The 17,396-nt window shown below is 37.2% G+C and overlaps 1 protein-coding gene across 4 annotated transcripts in view; it reads left to right on the top strand.

The window, feature by feature from the left end:
• The window catches only part of NTNG1 (netrin G1), a 443,795-nt gene that overhangs the window by 133,806 nt on the left and 292,593 nt on the right, over positions 1-17,396 (top strand). The gene's annotated exons all lie outside the window — the stretch shown is intronic.

Genomic DNA, 17,396 nt, shown 5'->3' with positions numbered 1-17,396 from the left:
GATTTTTTTTTTCTGTGTGTGTTCTTTGAAAATTCTTAGCTCAATATTCAGTCTCCAAATCTTGGGAAATGAACTCTATTCTTCCCAGTCTTGTACAACCACTCCATACATGCCCCATCAAAATTCCAGAATCATAGAATTTAAGAGTTGGAAGGGACTTGAGAGGCCATCTTATCCACCCCATATCTCTCCTCAGCATATTGACAAGTAGTAATATGGGTTTTGCTTGAAGATCTCAAGTGATGGGGAGCCCACCATTTCCTTAGATAGCTCATCTCATTGTGGGTTAGTTCTAGCTCTTACATTTACTCTGTGGTCTTGGCAAGGAAAATACACATTACAGTAATTGCTTCTGAAAATGTAATGCCCAGAACACCTTCACACATGAAAGCTGCCACAGATCTGGGATGTTCTAAGGATCGACATCTATTCTAAACCACCATTCTTGAACCATATTTATGTGTTTGCTTTTACCAGGCAGCTAGCAGTTGAAAACAAAAGGCGTGTCATCAGACAGCATAGAAAATAAAGTCAAAGGGGTAGCCATCCTGATCTCTGACAAAGCAAAAGCAAAAATAGATCTTATCAAAAGAGATAAGGAAGGAAACTATATCCTGATAAAAGGCACCATAGACAATGAAGTAATATTACTAAACATATATGCACCAAATGGTATAGCATCCAAATTCTTAGAGAAGTTCAGGGAGTTACAGGAAGAAATAGAAAGCAAAACTGTACTAGTGGGGGACCTCAACCTCCCCTCTCTGAACTAGATAAATCTAATCACAAAATAAACAAGAAAGAAGTTAAGGAGGTGAATGGAATCTTAGAAAAGTAAGGTATGATAGACCTCTGGAGAAAACTGAATGGGGATAGAAAGGAATATACTTTTTTCTCGGCAATACATGGCACATACACAAAAATTGACCATGTACTAGGGCATGAAAATCTCACAATCCAATGCAGAATGGCAGAAATATTAAATGCATCCTTTTCTGATCATGATGCAATAAAAATTACATGTAATGAAGGACCATGGAAAGATAGACTAAAAAATAATTGGACACTAAATAATCTAATCCTAAAAAGTGATTGGGTCAAACAACAAATCATAGAAACCATCAATAACTTCATTCAAGAGAATTACAGTAATGAGACAACATACCAAAACTTATGGGATGCAGCAAAAGCAGTTCTTATATGAAGTTTTATATCTTTAAATGCTTACATGAATAATAGAAAAAGAGGAGATTAATAAATTGAGTATACAACTAAAAAAACTAGAAAAAGAACAAATTAAAAATCCTAAATTCAACACCAAATTAGAAGTATTGAAAACCAAAAGAGAAATTAAGAAAATTGAAATTAAGAAAACTATTGAACTAATAAATACCACTAAGAGCTAATTTTATGGGAAAAAAACCCAGTAAAATAGATAAACCTTTGGTTGATTTAATTTTAAAAAAAAGAAAGAAGAAAACCAAATTACCAGCATCAAAAATGAAAAGGATGAATCCACCACCAAGGAAGAGGAAATTAGAACAATAATTAGGAACTATTTTGCCCAACTTTATGCCTGTAAATTTGACAATCTTAGTGAAATGGGTAAATATTTACAAAAATATAAGTTGCCAAGATTAACAGAAGAGGAAGTAAAATACTTAAATAACCCTATCTCAGAAAAAGAAATTGAACAAGCCATTGATGAACTCCCTAGGAAAAAAATCTCCAGGGCCAGATGGATTTACAAGTGAATTCTACCAAAAATTTAAAGAGCAATTAATTCCAATACTATATAGACTATTTGGGGAAATAGGTTAAGAAAGAGTCTTACCAAATTCTTTTTATGATACAAATATAATGCTGCTACCTAAAACAGGAAGAGTCAAAACAGAGAAAGAAAATTATAGACCAATTTTCCTAATGAATATAGGTGCAAAAATTTTAAATAAAATATTAGCAAATAGATTACAGCAACTTATCACAAGAATAATACACTATGACCCAGTTAGATTTATACCAGGAATGCAGGACTGGTTCAATATTAGGAAAATTATCAGCATAATTGATCATATCGATACCAAAACTAACAGAAACCACATGATCATCTCAATAGATGCAGAAAAAGCTTTTGACAAAACACAATACCCATTCCTATTAAAAACACTAGAGAGCATAGGAATAAATGGAGTCTTCCTTAAAATAATAAATAGCATCTACCTAAAACCTTCAGCAAGCATCATATATAATATGGACAAGCTAGAACCATTTCCAAAAAGATCAGGGGTGAAACAAGGATGTCCATTATCACCACTGTTATTCAATATCGTACTGGAAACATTAGCTTTAGCAAGAAGAGAAGAAAAAGAAATGGAAGGTATTAAAATAGGCAAAAAAGAAACAAAGCCATCACTCTTTGCAGATGATATGATGATATACTTAGAGAATCCTAGAGAATCAAGTAAAAAACTACTTGAAATAATAAACAACTTTAGCAAAGTTGCAGGCTATCAAATAAACCCACATAAACCATCAGCATTTCTATATACTACCAACAAAGCCCAACAGCAAGAGACAGAAAGAGAAATTTTATTTAAAGTTACTGTAGACATCATAAAATATTTAGGAGTCTACCTCCCAAAACAGACCCAGCAACTATATGAAAATAATTAAAACACACTTTTCACACAAATAAAATCATATCTGAATAACTGGAAAAACATCAGTTGCTCTTGGGTAGGCTGAGCTAATATAATAAAAATGACAATTCTACCTAAGCTAATTTACCTATTCAGTGCCATACCAATCAAAACTACCAAAAATTATTTTGTAGAGTTAGAAAAATAATAACAAGATTCATTTGGAAAAACAAAAGGTCCAGAATATCAAGGGAACTAATGAAAAGAAATGCAAGGGAAGGTGGCCTAGCCATTCCTGATCTTAAATTATATTATAAAGTGGCAAGAAAGAGAGTGGAATACTGTTGTGCTATAGGAAAGGATGAACAGGCTGACTTCAGAAAAACCTAGAAAGACTTGTATAGTCTGATGCTGAGTAAAGTGAGCAGAACCAGGAGAACATTGTACAGAGTAACAGCCAGGTTGTGCCATAACTAATATTGATAGACTTAGACCTTCTCAGCAATACAAGGATCTAAGACATCTCCAAAGGCCTAATGATGGAAAATGCTATCCACATCCAAAGAAAGAACTATGGAGTTTGAATGCAGATCGAAGAATCTTATTTGTATTTTTTTTCTTCTGTTGTGCTTTGTTTTCTCTTTCTGGTGGTTCCTCCTATTAGTTCTAATTCTTACTTACAACATCACTAATGTGAAAATATGTTTAATAGGAATGTAGATGTATAGCTGATATCAGGTTGCATGCCACCTTAGGGAGGGAGGTGAGGAGGGAGGGGGAGAAAAAATGTAAAACTCAAAAGCTTATGGAAATGCTTATTGATAATTCAAAATAAATTAATAAAAAAAAGAAAAGAAAAGAAAGTAAAAAAAAAAAGACACCCTCATGACCACATAGGGTATTTCTTCACAGGTTCCTATATCATCAGTGGGGAAGGGAACACATGTGGAATATGTCTAAATAATGCATATGAAGTGTACAAATGCAGGGAACATGCATCAAGGAGCATATACCAGGAACCTCTGAAGCCTAGATATAAGCATAGAGGACCAGGAAGAGATTATTTTCTTATTTTGAGCTTTGGAATATTTCCAACCTCGTATAAAGTGTTGCCTGCTTTGCTTGAAGACAACTTTATTTTTAGAAAGGGTCAAAAACATGTATAGTTCTGAGAGAAAATAGGACCTCAGAGAAAAAGGACTTTGAGGGCAAAGATAGCCAGTGTCTTGTTTTCCAGCAGCTAATTTGCATATACTTATGGAGTTTGAAGGTGATAGCTAGAAAACCCTGATAACTAAAACTTTTTTGTAAACTACATGGGTATTGATAATCTATGGCATATATGATAGAGATCTGACTTTTGGTTTTTCACCTAAAGTAAAGGTGAGTCACTTCACACCAGGACACATTGCTTTACGGTAGGAGTCAGTAAATGACCAAAGAGACAAATCAAGAAAGCAAAGGAAAAAGACAGTAGTAGACACACAGTAGAAGAAAACAACTGCTTTTGTCTGAATACAGATGAGACTAGCTGATTGGAAGAAAATAGGCTTTATAGCTGCTGTTGGGCATTGATATGATTGGAGGATTGCTGAATTGACCAAAAATGCAGATGAGAGGAGAACAGAATTCTCTGTTGCTGAAGAATCAGTTGGGGAAAGGAACAGGCAGGCTAATTTTGCATTTTCTGTTATCCAAAGCATGAAAAGAGAAAATCCCTCAGAGTGTTGTCTGCCTTGTTCTTTATTCTCATATATGTTTTGAGAGAAGGAGGTTTCTTAGAGACTAAAGAAGAAATCTTAATAGCTTAGCAGATTTTATGCTTAAGATAACTTTGATTAAGAGAGTTAATGCAATTTTAGATCCCACTTAGAACCCAACCTGAATAACTCTGCAAACTCCAGGCTTGGAGTCTCTGCATTTGCTAAAAGTTGTTAACACTTGAGCAAAGAAGTCAGTTGTTCCATGTAGCAAGTGACATAGGCACAGAATATCCCTAAGGAAATCAAATATATTAGTGTCTGTAATCCAGAGTTTTTAGTTGCTCCAAACACATGGATTTCTCTACTTATGTGATTACCTGATAAGTTTCTCTAAGTTTGTCCTCATTCTTCCCTCAGAGTAATTGTGAACTTTCATAGGAGAGTATGACTCAGGTTTATAGATGAACTCTGATGTAATGCTCATTCTTGCACTTGCCTTCTTGTTTAGTAGTATTAAGAATTAGTAATGTCATCTCGGCTGACTTATTTGACTTGGACATACCAGTAGGAGAACAGAAACAAATCACAGAGCTGTGATTTGTAGAGACATAGCTGGATTTAAGAACATGGGAATGAGTTGCAGCAGAATGATCACCTCCTCTGGGGACCTCCTAGCTTGCCAGAGTTGGGTCAGCTTGGGATGAGTGAGCCAGCCCAGAGAGATAATAGAGAAGAAAAAAGAGTGCCTGACCATCCTTGCCCTTATTTTTTTTAGAAAGCTGAAAAATAGGCCTTTGGAAACCTCAGTGGTTTTCTCAAACTATTTAATAATTGCTATAGGAATGGAACTGAAATATATGTATGCAATATGTGACTATAAATGAGACTCCTTCTACAAGTTACACAGCAGTGTTTGTCTCATTACTTTATAAACATATTTAGAATATGTCAATTTTTCACAATTATTCAATGGTTATATTGATCCTTTCCAAAATTAAAATAATATCTTTGGTGCTGTATTTTGACCAACAAGTCACTTTGATTTGTAGTGATAATGGCTACATGAAACCATTCACACTGTATTAAAATCACAGAATTTCTTTCTTTTTTTTTTTTTAGGCAATTGGGATTAAGCGACTTGCCCAGGGTCACACAGCTAGTTAAGTGTCAAGTGTTTGGTCTGAAGCCAGATTTGCACTCGGGTCCTCCTGACTTCAGGGCCAGTGCTCTATCCACTGTGCCATCTAGCTGCCCTATAGAATTTTATTCTTGATGTGCCCTTAAAGTTCATCTAAACAAAAACAACAATAATAACCATCCTTCACTCTAAGATTTGCAGACACTTCTACATATGTTACCTCTGATCTCATCCAATCCACTCATTTTACAGATAATAAGTCCCAGAGGTTTAATGACTTGCACAAGTTTCTATAGATATTAAGTAGCAGAGCTCTGATTCAGACCCATATCTTCTACCTACAACTCTTATGTTGATTACTGGCATCTCTCTTCTTGGAAATGAGAAGACGGTATGGGCCTATAAGGGAATTTACAAGCATTAAACACTTGGTCTGTGCAATTAATTTTGCTAGTCACTGAAAACAACTGGATTGAACAAAAATAATTGGAGTTTTTTTGCCTCACTAATAAAATTCTAATAATACTGATTTCATCCATTTGTCAGAAATGTCCAAATTAGAATGCATCTGCTTCTGACAAAAGCATCATAAATGTTTTTGCTAGCTGAAAAACATGTAGAACTTTTTCTTGTCTAAATTTCCTGTCTTTCTAGCATTTTACCAGTTACAATAGTTATCACCTCAGAGATATTTTTCCTGTCAAATAAGAAAGATAAATCCATTGATTTTGAAAGACACACATACAGGTAGTTCATTCTAAAGTCAAATGTATAATTTTTATATTATCTGTTGTTTAGATGGTTCAAACTTATGTCTTACACCTGTCATACACTGAAATTGTTTGAGTTCAATAATAGAGATTGAAAGCAGCTAAGTAACTCATATCACTTGTTCCTAAAACCACTAGTAGCCAATAGAATAGAAAGAATTATCAATAGATTCCTGTTGCTACACGAAGTCATCTGGTTCCGATATGGGACATATTAATATTAGTACAGAGTCATCCTTATTTTAGGTTCATGTGGAGGAACAAGGAGGTGGTGATGATGGCACTAGCTCCCAAAACTAGTGCTCAAAAGGGTGGAAAAGCTCCATTGCACTGAATAAATTACAGTAGGAAGCAAACTATTCGTATGAGTTTATACTCATTTGGATATCTGACTTCTTGTAGATCTACCAGACATAAGACTGGTAGTCTTTGTCCTTTGGAATTTGAAGCTCGAACTTTGCCAACTTGCATTTCTGAATTTGAGATGCACCACTTACACTAGTCCTCTATCTGTTTGCTAGCTGGTGATAATTGGCCATCTGGACTTGGGTCATAACTCTGATGGATACTCTCCACCACTGCTAAAACCATTAACCATGAAATAGTCCCATGTAGACCAAATATTTTTTGTGATAGCCCACTCCATGCATGGCACTGGGATAAAGCTTCTGATATGTCATAACCCTAGCCTAGCCCCATCCTTTTCATGAGAGCTAGAAGAAACAAACAGTAGAGTAGATAAATGTAACTGTAACACCAGCCATGAAGAAATACTCAATCTGGAAAAAAAAAAAACAAAAGCTATGGAAATGGGCCCCAAGGTGCACTAGGAAGAGCTGAGCTTGGACTGATGGACTTGAAGCCATGTCGGTTGGATGTAATCTGCCACTTATTACCTGTGTGACTCTAGGCAAGTTATTTCTCCTCTCTGGATTTAGCTTCCTCATCTTTAAAATAAGAGAATGGACTATATGACCTCTAATGTTCCTTTTTGTTGTTTCTCTTATATTAACCTTAGTCTTCTGACTCCTTTATACTGACTATCCCCCATATCTAGAATGCTCTCACTTCTTAACTCTGCCTTCTGGCACATTTGGCTCCTTTCAAGATTCAGCTCAAATCATACATACTCCAAGATGCCTTTTCTAGTCTTTCTCGCTGCTAGTGCCTGTGATTTAAGTTTACTTCCTATTTACACATATATGTAAATATATATCTTCTACTTACATGATTGTCCTATTTTCTTTTGACTGCTTTTGCCTTTCTTTGTATCTCCATTGCTTGGCATAGTACCTGGACATGGTAAGCATTTAACAAATTCTGATGAAACCCTTGCCCAACACCTCACCAGTAGAAGTACCAGAGACAAAATTCATACCTGACTCCTTTAATTTCAGATCTAGAGGTCTTTGCACTAAACCACACCAATGGATCCCTTAATATAAACATCATCTCAGTATACAAAGAGAGGAAGAATTATTCTATTTTGTTATTGATCAGAGAGATCTCAGACTGAAACAATACTTCCTCTGAGGTCAGGGAGCAAAGACAAACAAGGCAGTGTGATAAGAGGCTGAGCCCAAGTGACTGGAATTCCCCAGAAATAAGAGTATTAGTCTCCACATAATATTAGAAATTTAAATAAATCCCACCTTCTCTTGTGCTTCAAGTTTAATAACCTTTCAGTTAATACTTCCCTATGGTCTGGTCTTTCTTTGCTTGAATAACCTCAAGGCCAGGGCAACTAGGCATCTTCCTATCTTTCCAAGATGATTTTTATTATATAGGACCATTTCAGGGATAATAGATCTTGCTTCCCATTTTGTAAATCTATACAAGTGGGATTAAATGATTCAGTCTTGGTGCATTATAATTATATGAAGGATATTGTCAGATTAATCCCTGGGCCTAGGGAAGTAAGGCAAAGCTTGACCTGTGTAGATAGGATCATCTACATTTTGGGTGATGAAAAAAATTTCATTAACTTGAATGCTCTCACTGAGATTACATGCTCTTTTGTTTAATGCATGGCTCTGGGCTATTCTTCAAAAGTGTTTTAATAGCCCTACATAGTATTTTTAGCACTTTATGTAGTAGTTGAGAAAAAAAAAACCACTTATGTTTTCACTGGATAAATTGGCACTGTTTGCAAAGTAATGGATACTTTCATCACCTCAAATTAAAGCACATTGTGATTCTCTTAATAATAATAATAACTTCTCTATTCCATGGACAAATTCACAAAGAGCCACATAATGGAAATTTTACATAAACTGTTTTGTTAACAACCACAGCAAACAACCCAATCCCAAATAAACAGTGCTAAGATCAAAGCGTCATATTAACTGGTAATGCTAAACTGATACAGTTAATTTCACCTGCTGCTTGTGTCAGTATACATGCAGGAATAAACTTCCTTCTCTGCTTTGTCTCAAAACTGCTTCTGTCCAAAAATTCCCCCTCTGTTTTCAACAGATAGGTGAAGAGAAATCCATGAGGGGCTTCTTTTGGTATGTTTATATGAGTCCAATACAGTCACAGAATTTGACTCATCATCATAGAATTAATCTGTGGTGCTTTAGAAGACATCTAGGAAGCTATCACTTTGTCTCTTCTGTCCCAATGCTTCCATGGATTATTAAGGTTTCTCAACAGCATATATACTTAGAAGGAAAGAGCAAATCCTGATTCATCCAATTATAAAGCTGTAGAACCTCAAAGTTGGAAAGAATCCTAGGATCATAGATGAAGAGCTGAAAGTGATTCCAGAGCATATCTAATTCAAATCCTTCATTTTACACGGAATGAGATTAAGTAAACTGCTCAGGGTCACATAGGTAATAACTTTCCAAGATAAGATGTAAACCCTAGACCCGCAACCTTGAAATAAGGCTCTTTCATTACCATGCAGACCTCAGAAGTCATCAAGTCTAATCCATACCAGAAAGATAATATTTCTGACAGATAATTCTGACAGACCACATGAAGACCGTGAATGATAGGGACAATACTATCTATCATGTTTAAAAAAATAACAACTTATTTTATTCTAGGGCTCTAATTTTAAAGAAAATTTTACTTACATTAAACCTAAATCTGCTATTGTTTTTACTTCTGTCTAGTTCTGCCCAAGAAGTTCAAACATGTTCACATGATAGACACTTTAAATATTTTGACAGTTCCACTCACTGTCTCATTGTCTCTAGGCTAAACACTGTCAGTCCCTTTAACTAATCCTCATGTCATGGCCTTTGATCTCTTACCATCCTGGTCTTCCTTCTCTGGAACTAAAGCCTTTTCTTAACTGCAGTACTTGAGTGAACATAATAGTTCAGATACGGTCTCCTGAGTTAAAATAGATTGGCACTGTCTCTTCCCTCATTATGGACACTGTGGTAGTATTAATACAGACTAGATAACATGGGTTTTTTTTAAGACTGGGACATCATATTTCTCAGTTCAATTGCCCAATAATTCAATCACCTCCTACATGCCAAGAGCTGTAGGTGCTGGTGATACAAATTTAAAAAAAGGAATGGTTCCTGCCCTCAATGTGTGCAAGCACAAGCCAAATTTCACCTGCTACTACTTGCCTGATTTCCAATTAGGATGGGGAGGACCTTCAGTGCAAAGAGCAGCAACCTTCCCTTTGACCCCAGGCCTTACATTTCCTTCTGTACCTGAAGGGAAAAGTTAGTGGGGAATGAGACTTCTTTCTCCTGATATTCCAGTTGCACTTCCTTCTCCTGGTGTGCCCTTTCCTGTCCAATCTCCACCCTTCAGAGGGAAGAGGAATAGTGAAGCAGGACCTCCCATCTCATATTGCATTTGCCTCCAGCTTCTTTTAGAAAGTGTAAAAGTACTGTCTGTTTAATGGTGAATGTTCTCATACCTGGTCATATCCCTCACATCCCACTGACTCTGAGCCCCCGTAGGTCATCATCCATTCTCATTCCCCACCTCATGCCCGCATTCATAATTCACATCACTTTCAACTGTCCCACCCCCAAAGTCTCAATCCAGTACTTCTACTGTGCCCTATGGAAAGCCTGCCCAAAGTCGATAAGCTTCTCTTCATCCTAAAACTTTTCCTCTGCCATTCCTTTTATTTACTATTTATTACTAAAACCTGGCTCCCCCCAATGACACAGTTTTCTTGACCAACCTTTCCAGTACTGGCTACACCTTCTCTCACTTCCCTCAGCTCTCTATTGAGGGAGGGGAGTTGGAATATTTCCCATTCCACTTCCAGGTTCTCCTTTACCTCCATCACTCAGTAACCTCTCCTCCTCATATCTATCACCCAATCAAAATCCTAGCAGATTTTGCCTACAGACTTCAGGTTACCTCTTTTTCCTTCTTCAGTGAGTTTGGTACATGGCTCACAATTTTTCTTTTCTCTGCAATACCTGCCTTCATACAAGGGGACTTCAACATATATATTTACTCTTCCTCAAACACCCTAACCTCTCAGATGCCCAATCTGTTCACTTGCTATGACCTGCTCCTCCACCCCACCTCAGCCACACATGAAGAAGGAATCATACCATTAATCCTGCCTTCACCCATAGAAGCACCACCTCCACATTCTAAAAATTCTGAAATACTCTTATCTGACCATAGGCCTTTGATTCTTTCCCTCTCTCTTTGCCTTCCATTACAAAACCTTACTCTTCATCTTCACCATGATCTCCAAATCCTTGACCCCTCAATTTTCTCCCAGGCCACCTCTCCTGCACTAGCCACTGTTTCTTTTCCCCCCCATCTTGACCCCTTGGTGAACCACTTCAACTTCATCCCATCCTCCTGCCTTGGATTTCCAGTCCCCTTATTCTTTTATTTTCCATTATCCCCAGCCCAGCCTCACCTTGAATCACTTCCCTCATTCTCTTCCTTTGCTTCTACACAGCTACTTTTGAATGAAGGTGCAGAAAATCATGTATTCTTAATAGATCCACTACAAATTTGTGTTATTTAACCTCAAATGGGCCTACACTTCTGCTAGGCAATCCTAAACCTGCTTGATCGACTCACTATTTCTGTCTACACAGCAGCTTTTCCAAATTTTTTCATCCTTCCTCAAATTTCCTGTGACTCTTCTTCCCTCCACCCTTTCAGCTGAGAACTTTGATTCATATTTTACAGAAAAAAAAATTGAAGCCATTCTTCATGAGCTCTCTCTTCTCTCCTCTTCTCCATTTCTAATCATTCATATGTGCCCTGCCACTATCTCTTCCTTCACCCCTGTCTCACATGATGAGATCAATATACTCCTTACCAATGCTAAACCCTTTACCTGCTTGAGCAATTCCATTCCTTCCCATCTCCTCCAACAGATTGTCTCCCTTTATTTTCACTCTCACTTATTTTTTATGTCTCTTTGTCTATTGGCTCATTCCCTGTTCCCTGCCAACATGCCCATGTCTTCTTGCATCCTGAAGACTCTCCCTTTTGATCCTTTCTTCCCTGGTAGCTATCATCCTATATCTCTTCTCTTGGTATCTAAACTCCTTGAAAAGACCATCTACAATAGATGCCTCTACTTTCTCTCCTCTTACTCTCTTCTTAAAGCATTGTAATCTGGCTTCCAACCTTATCATTTCATCAAAACTGCTCTCTCCAAAATTACCAATGATTTCTTAGTTGCCAAATCCAATGGCCTTTTCTCAGTCCTCATTTTCATTGACCTCTGTTGATTACCCTCTTCTCCTTAATACTCTCTTCGCTCAAGATTTTAGGATACTAGCCTCTCCTGGTTCTCATTCTACCTAAAAGACCACTTGTTCTCAATCTGCTTTGCTGGATCCTCATCTGCATCACGTCCTTTAACCCTAGGTGTCCCACAGGGTTCATCTCTCTCTCTCTCTCTCTCTCTCTCTCTCTCTCTCTCTCTCTCTCTCTCTCTCTCTCTCTCTCTCTCTCTCCGTCCCTCTCTCTATCTCTCTCTGTCTTTCTGTCTCCCTCTTCTCTCTCTCTCTCTCTCTCTCTCTTCTCTCTCTCTCTCTCTCTCTCTCTCTCTCTCTCTCTCTCTGTATATATATATATATATATATATATATATATATATATATATATATATATATATATATATATATGTACTACTTGGCTTGCTAATCTCATCAGCCTCCATGGATTTAGTTACCATCTCTATGTTCTTCTCCAAGAGGTCAATCCTAACCTCTCTTAAATTGCCTTTATATCATTTCCTATTTCTCCTGTATATAGCTTGTTCGTATATATTTGTTGTGTCCCCCCTTAGATTGTGTTCCTTGAGGGCAGGGGCTGTCTTTGGCCTCTTTTTTGTCTCCTCAGAGCTTAGCACATTGTCTGGAAGATAATAGGTGACTAATAAATGTGGATTACTTGATTGGAGGTTGGAATAAACCTGTTAGTGGATACACAAAGAGTTCTTGCAGGTGGTGGTACTTGGGCTGACCCCTGAAGGAATCTAAGGTTCAAAGAGGCATAAGTGAGGAAGAAAATCCTTCCAGGAATCAGGGAACGCCTGTACAAAGGCATGGAAGCAGGAGACAAAATATCAAGAAAAGGGAACACCAAGTAGAACAGTTGGAATGTTCTGAATGGTACAGCAGAGAGAGTACTGGAACTGGAGTCAGGAAGACCTCAATTCAAATATAGTCTCAGCCTCCAATTAGCTTTGTGACCCAGGGCAAATCTCTTAGCCTTTGTATGATTCAGTTTCTTCATCTCTATATAACTTTAGACATGACTGAAAAAACAATTGAATAACAACAACATAATGCAGGTAATATTAGCATCTACCTCCCACAGCCATTATAAGGGTAAAATAAGATATTTGTAAAACTCTCCAAAACTGAATTACTACATAAATACTAGTTATTTTTAGTATTATTATGGTTGGCAGTAATGTGGAATCATCCTGGATACATAAGTTGGGCCCAGATTGAGAAAGGATTTAAATGCTAAACATAGGAATCTGTGTTTTCCTCTAAAGGTAGTAGGTAGCCATTGAGCAGGTGTGGGACATGGAATATGATTTTGGTAGCAATTATAGAGGTTGCATTAGAGAAGGAAAGACTTAAGGCAGAGAAACCAATTAGGAGGCTATGACATAAGTCTAAATGTCAGGGGATCAGAGGCTGAACTAGGGTGGTTGTGGTATGAACAGAAAGAGGCAAAGATGTTGTGGCAAGAACTCCTAGTTAAACAAACAAACAAAGGTATATACTAAGTCCATTTTACTAAGGGTATCACATTTCCCTCATCTATCTAGTGTGAAGAGAGAGGTATATTTCATTATCTATTTTCCAGGATCTTCAGGAGTTAGTTCATTTTACTCAGTTCAACTTCTTTTAGTGTTCTTTTCCTTTATATTATTATGATCATTGTATATATTCTTCTTTTTATCCTTCTATTACTTGCCGCTGGTTTATACAGATCTCCCTTTTTCTGTCTCTCTGTCTCTGTCTCTCTCTGTCTCTTTCTCTCTCAGCAATTGGGGTTAAGTGACTTGCCCAGGGTCACATAGCTAGTAAGTGTTTGAGGCTGGATTTGAACTTAGGTCCTCCTAACTCTATGGCCGGTTAGATAGAAATGGATAGAAATCCACTGTGTCAACTAGCTGCCCCTCTCCCTTTTTTTCTCTAAATTTTTTATAGCTGTCATCTTTCGTTAATAATATGCCATTATATTCCTATGCTACATATTTCCCAGATATTTTCTAAATAATGGGTACCAACTTTGCTTCCTGTTCTCTGTTATCACAAAGAGAATTACTATAAATATGTTGGTATGTAGTCCAACATTTCATATGGTCACTTAAAATGTATAGTCCTTTTTTTTTTTGCTATTCTTTGACCACCTAGTGATTTTTCTTTTTTTTCTTTTTTTTTCCAAACATACACAAGTGCTATTTCTCATCAAAAGTTATTTTTTTGTTTCCTACTATGGGACATGGGGTCTATTTTTATTGCTTATGTGACTGCGCTTATTTTTTTTTCCCTAATGTTGAACTATCCTTGGGTCCTTGATGTAAATTCAATTTAGTCATAGGTAGTAACATAAGGTCAACTCATGTGAAAGACAATGGGAGAGGTGAGGAGGCTGTGGGATAAGAGTGAATAGGAAGATACATTTGGATTTTATCTGACCTTGGGAAAAGAGTTCCTTCATGAACACTGAAAGAGATTAATCCCAAATATTTGTGTTGTCTAAAATTATATCAGTCATGAGGCCTCCCCCTGAGTCCTGTGGGTGTTGGCTACAAACTATAAGTTATGGTCCAAAGGTAAGAGCTCTAGGAGGAATGAGTTAGTAAGTTACTCTTTAACTACTCTTTTTATTAGAATTTGTAGAATTGTCTTGAGCCTTTCCTTTCCCTGGCTTTACTGAGTTTGTTGCATTTGCGGGCAATTCACTGTTTAAAAAAATTTTTCCATGGTTGTTGGGGGTAGGTAGTTGTTTCAAAGTTTCATCTGCCATCTTTCATGGATTCCCGCAGAGAAGATGGTCTACAGAGAAAAGGATTTGTTTAGCTGTGGTACAATCTCTTAGACACATTTTTTTTTACAGAAAAAATAGTGGTTGTTGGGAAAGCAAGCAGTAGCCTATTAATAGTGTAAATTTGAAATGCACCATCTGAAGAAGGCAAACGAAAAAAAGTAAATTGTAACAAATATATCATGTCACAGTGTTCCGAATCATTCGACAATCAAAAGTTTTTTCTTTATTAAATTAGCTACTGAAAGTTATCAAAATATTAACTGTTATTTGCAAATGAAATCAATAGACTTTTACCCAGGTTTATGTAATATCCCAGTTATAACTTTAGATTTTTGTTTGCTTCAATAAAACTTCAGTGTTTGCTACAATTGGAAAACATGTAACTGTTTCCAGCAGCACGTTCACCATATAAATCATAGTGTTGGAAGTGTCTCCATTAGAAAAAAAAAATTTAAAGCCCTGTGCAAATAATGGAAACACACTGGCAAGTGTCCCCAAAAGAATTCTTAGAATTACAAAGATTATTGAAGCTTTGGGTCACAGAAATATGTCTGGTTTACCGAACCATGGAATCTTCAAAATCAGAACTTTTCTTGCTTTACCTATTTCTGATTTCATATTATTCTATATTTTGATATGCTGTGTGTTAAATCCAGCCTACTTTTATAGGACTTTTAGATACTTCTGTCAGGCAATCACAATGTCATGACACTTACGTGAAAACCAGATTTATTACAAGAGAAATGAATATGCATATGGAACCCAAAGAGTTCACAATCCTTACAGAAGTTTGCATTTTTATGACAATACAACAAAAGGAGGAGGAGAAAATACATTATCTCCACTTAAAGGGGTATTGCTTGAGAGTGAAAAGGTTCAGTAAAGGTGGGAAAAGCACAAAACTCCACCCAAAAGGGGAGGAGCAAAGAGATGGGAAAAGACACATTCTTTTCCCTAGGGAACTGCCAGACCAAGAAAGTAGGTGGGTCTGCTTATCTGCAAAGGACCTACCTGCGCAAGCATTTTCTCAGCCTGGCACAGAACTGTTTGGGGCCTGTCTTGCCTCCCAAAGACAAACCGGGAATACAGGTTGGGGTGCAAACAACAAATTATCTCAGTTCAGGGCAGGAGAGCTTTGTCCTTGACATATTCAGGGCCTACTGCATGCTCCAGGTCCAGTGTTTCTGGAAAATATGACAAATCAAAAAGACAAGTTCACGTGACCCCTTAATGCCCCTTAAGACTTCTCTTAGGGATTATATTATAATCTAATAGAAACTCAATGTTAAGCTTTTTCTTGATCAAGCCTGGTTCTTTCTAAAATTTTGCTGCTTAAAAAAAATCCAGCACACATTTGTTAAGTACCTCATTTCTTGCACTATTGCCTAGTGCAGAGCGCAGTCTGCTTAAAGTATGTGGTCCCCAACACTCTGAAGTGAGGAAGAAGGCATTATGCAGGGTGCTTCAGATCCAGATAAGAAGAGCAGTACTTCCACACAATGCAGCTTACATTCTCATTAGGAGGGTGTGACATGTTCCTTGATAAGTATGATATAAGGTAAAGTATGATGGGGGCAAAGGAGAAACACAAAGTGACACAGAAAACACAATGGGGTGGAAGGAGACTGTTTTTACTTCATGGATCAGGGAAGGATTCATTGAGGATGGAATATCTGAGCTGGGCTTGAAGGATTTCAATGCTGGGAGAGTTCATTTTAGGCATGGGGGGAGGGTATGGAAGTAGGTGAGGTGTGCCTTGATTTTTCGGATTCTTAAATGTCAGGCTTAGATTTTATTTTATACTAGGCAATAGGGATCCAGTGGAGATTTCTGGGCAGAGTAGTGACCTAGTGAAACTTGTTCTTTAAGGATATGATTTTGGCAGGGCTGTGTGTGATGGATTGGAGAGAGGAAAGCGTGGAAGCAAGGAAACAAATTATAAAGTTATTAATGTATGAGAGGTGGTGAGGGGAGTAAAGGAGAGTGGTGGCAATCTAAATAAAGAAAATGGATAAGAGAGCTTGTGGATGTATAATCAACAAAAGTTTGTAATATTATTGTAATATTATTCTGGACTTTTGATTTTCATGACTAAATGGACTTCATACTACTAACAAAAATATAAAAGTTGGGAAAGGGGGAGAGTTTTAGGAGAGAGGCATAAATTAAATTTCAAACATCTTAAATTTTTAGTTCCTATAATATGTGCAGATGTAAATATGTACACCATGAAGTAACAAATATGAAAGTGAAGTTCAAGGAAGGTAGGGTAGATGTATAGATATGATTCTCTCTCTCTCTCTCTTTTTTTTTTTTGGTTAGGCAATGGGGTAAAGTGACTTGCCCAGGGTCACGCAGCTAGTAAGTGTTATGTGTCTGAGGCCAGATTTGAACTCAGGTCCTCCTGACTTCAGGGCCAGTGCTCTATCCACTGCGCCATCTAGCTGCCCCAGGTAGATGTATAGATTTAGGAGTAATCTATATAGAGGTGGTAAATGAAGTCATAGGAATATATGAGAGACAGACAGACAGACAGACAGACACAGACACAGACACAGACACAGAGAGACAGACAGAGAGACAGAGGCAGAGAGACAGACAGGAAGAGAAGGACAGACAAACACCAACAGACAGAGTCAAAAGAGAAGATGATTAAGGCCAT

The sequence above is a fragment of the Phascolarctos cinereus genome, unplaced genomic scaffold (assembly GCF_003287225.1).
Source record: "Phascolarctos cinereus isolate Bilbo 61053 unplaced genomic scaffold, phaCin_HiC Scaffold_5;HRSCAF=322, whole genome shotgun sequence".
NCBI lineage: Eukaryota > Metazoa > Chordata > Mammalia > Diprotodontia > Phascolarctidae > Phascolarctos > Phascolarctos cinereus.
Note: the sequence above shows the minus strand (reverse complement) of the source record. Positions and strands in the feature narration are given on the sequence as shown.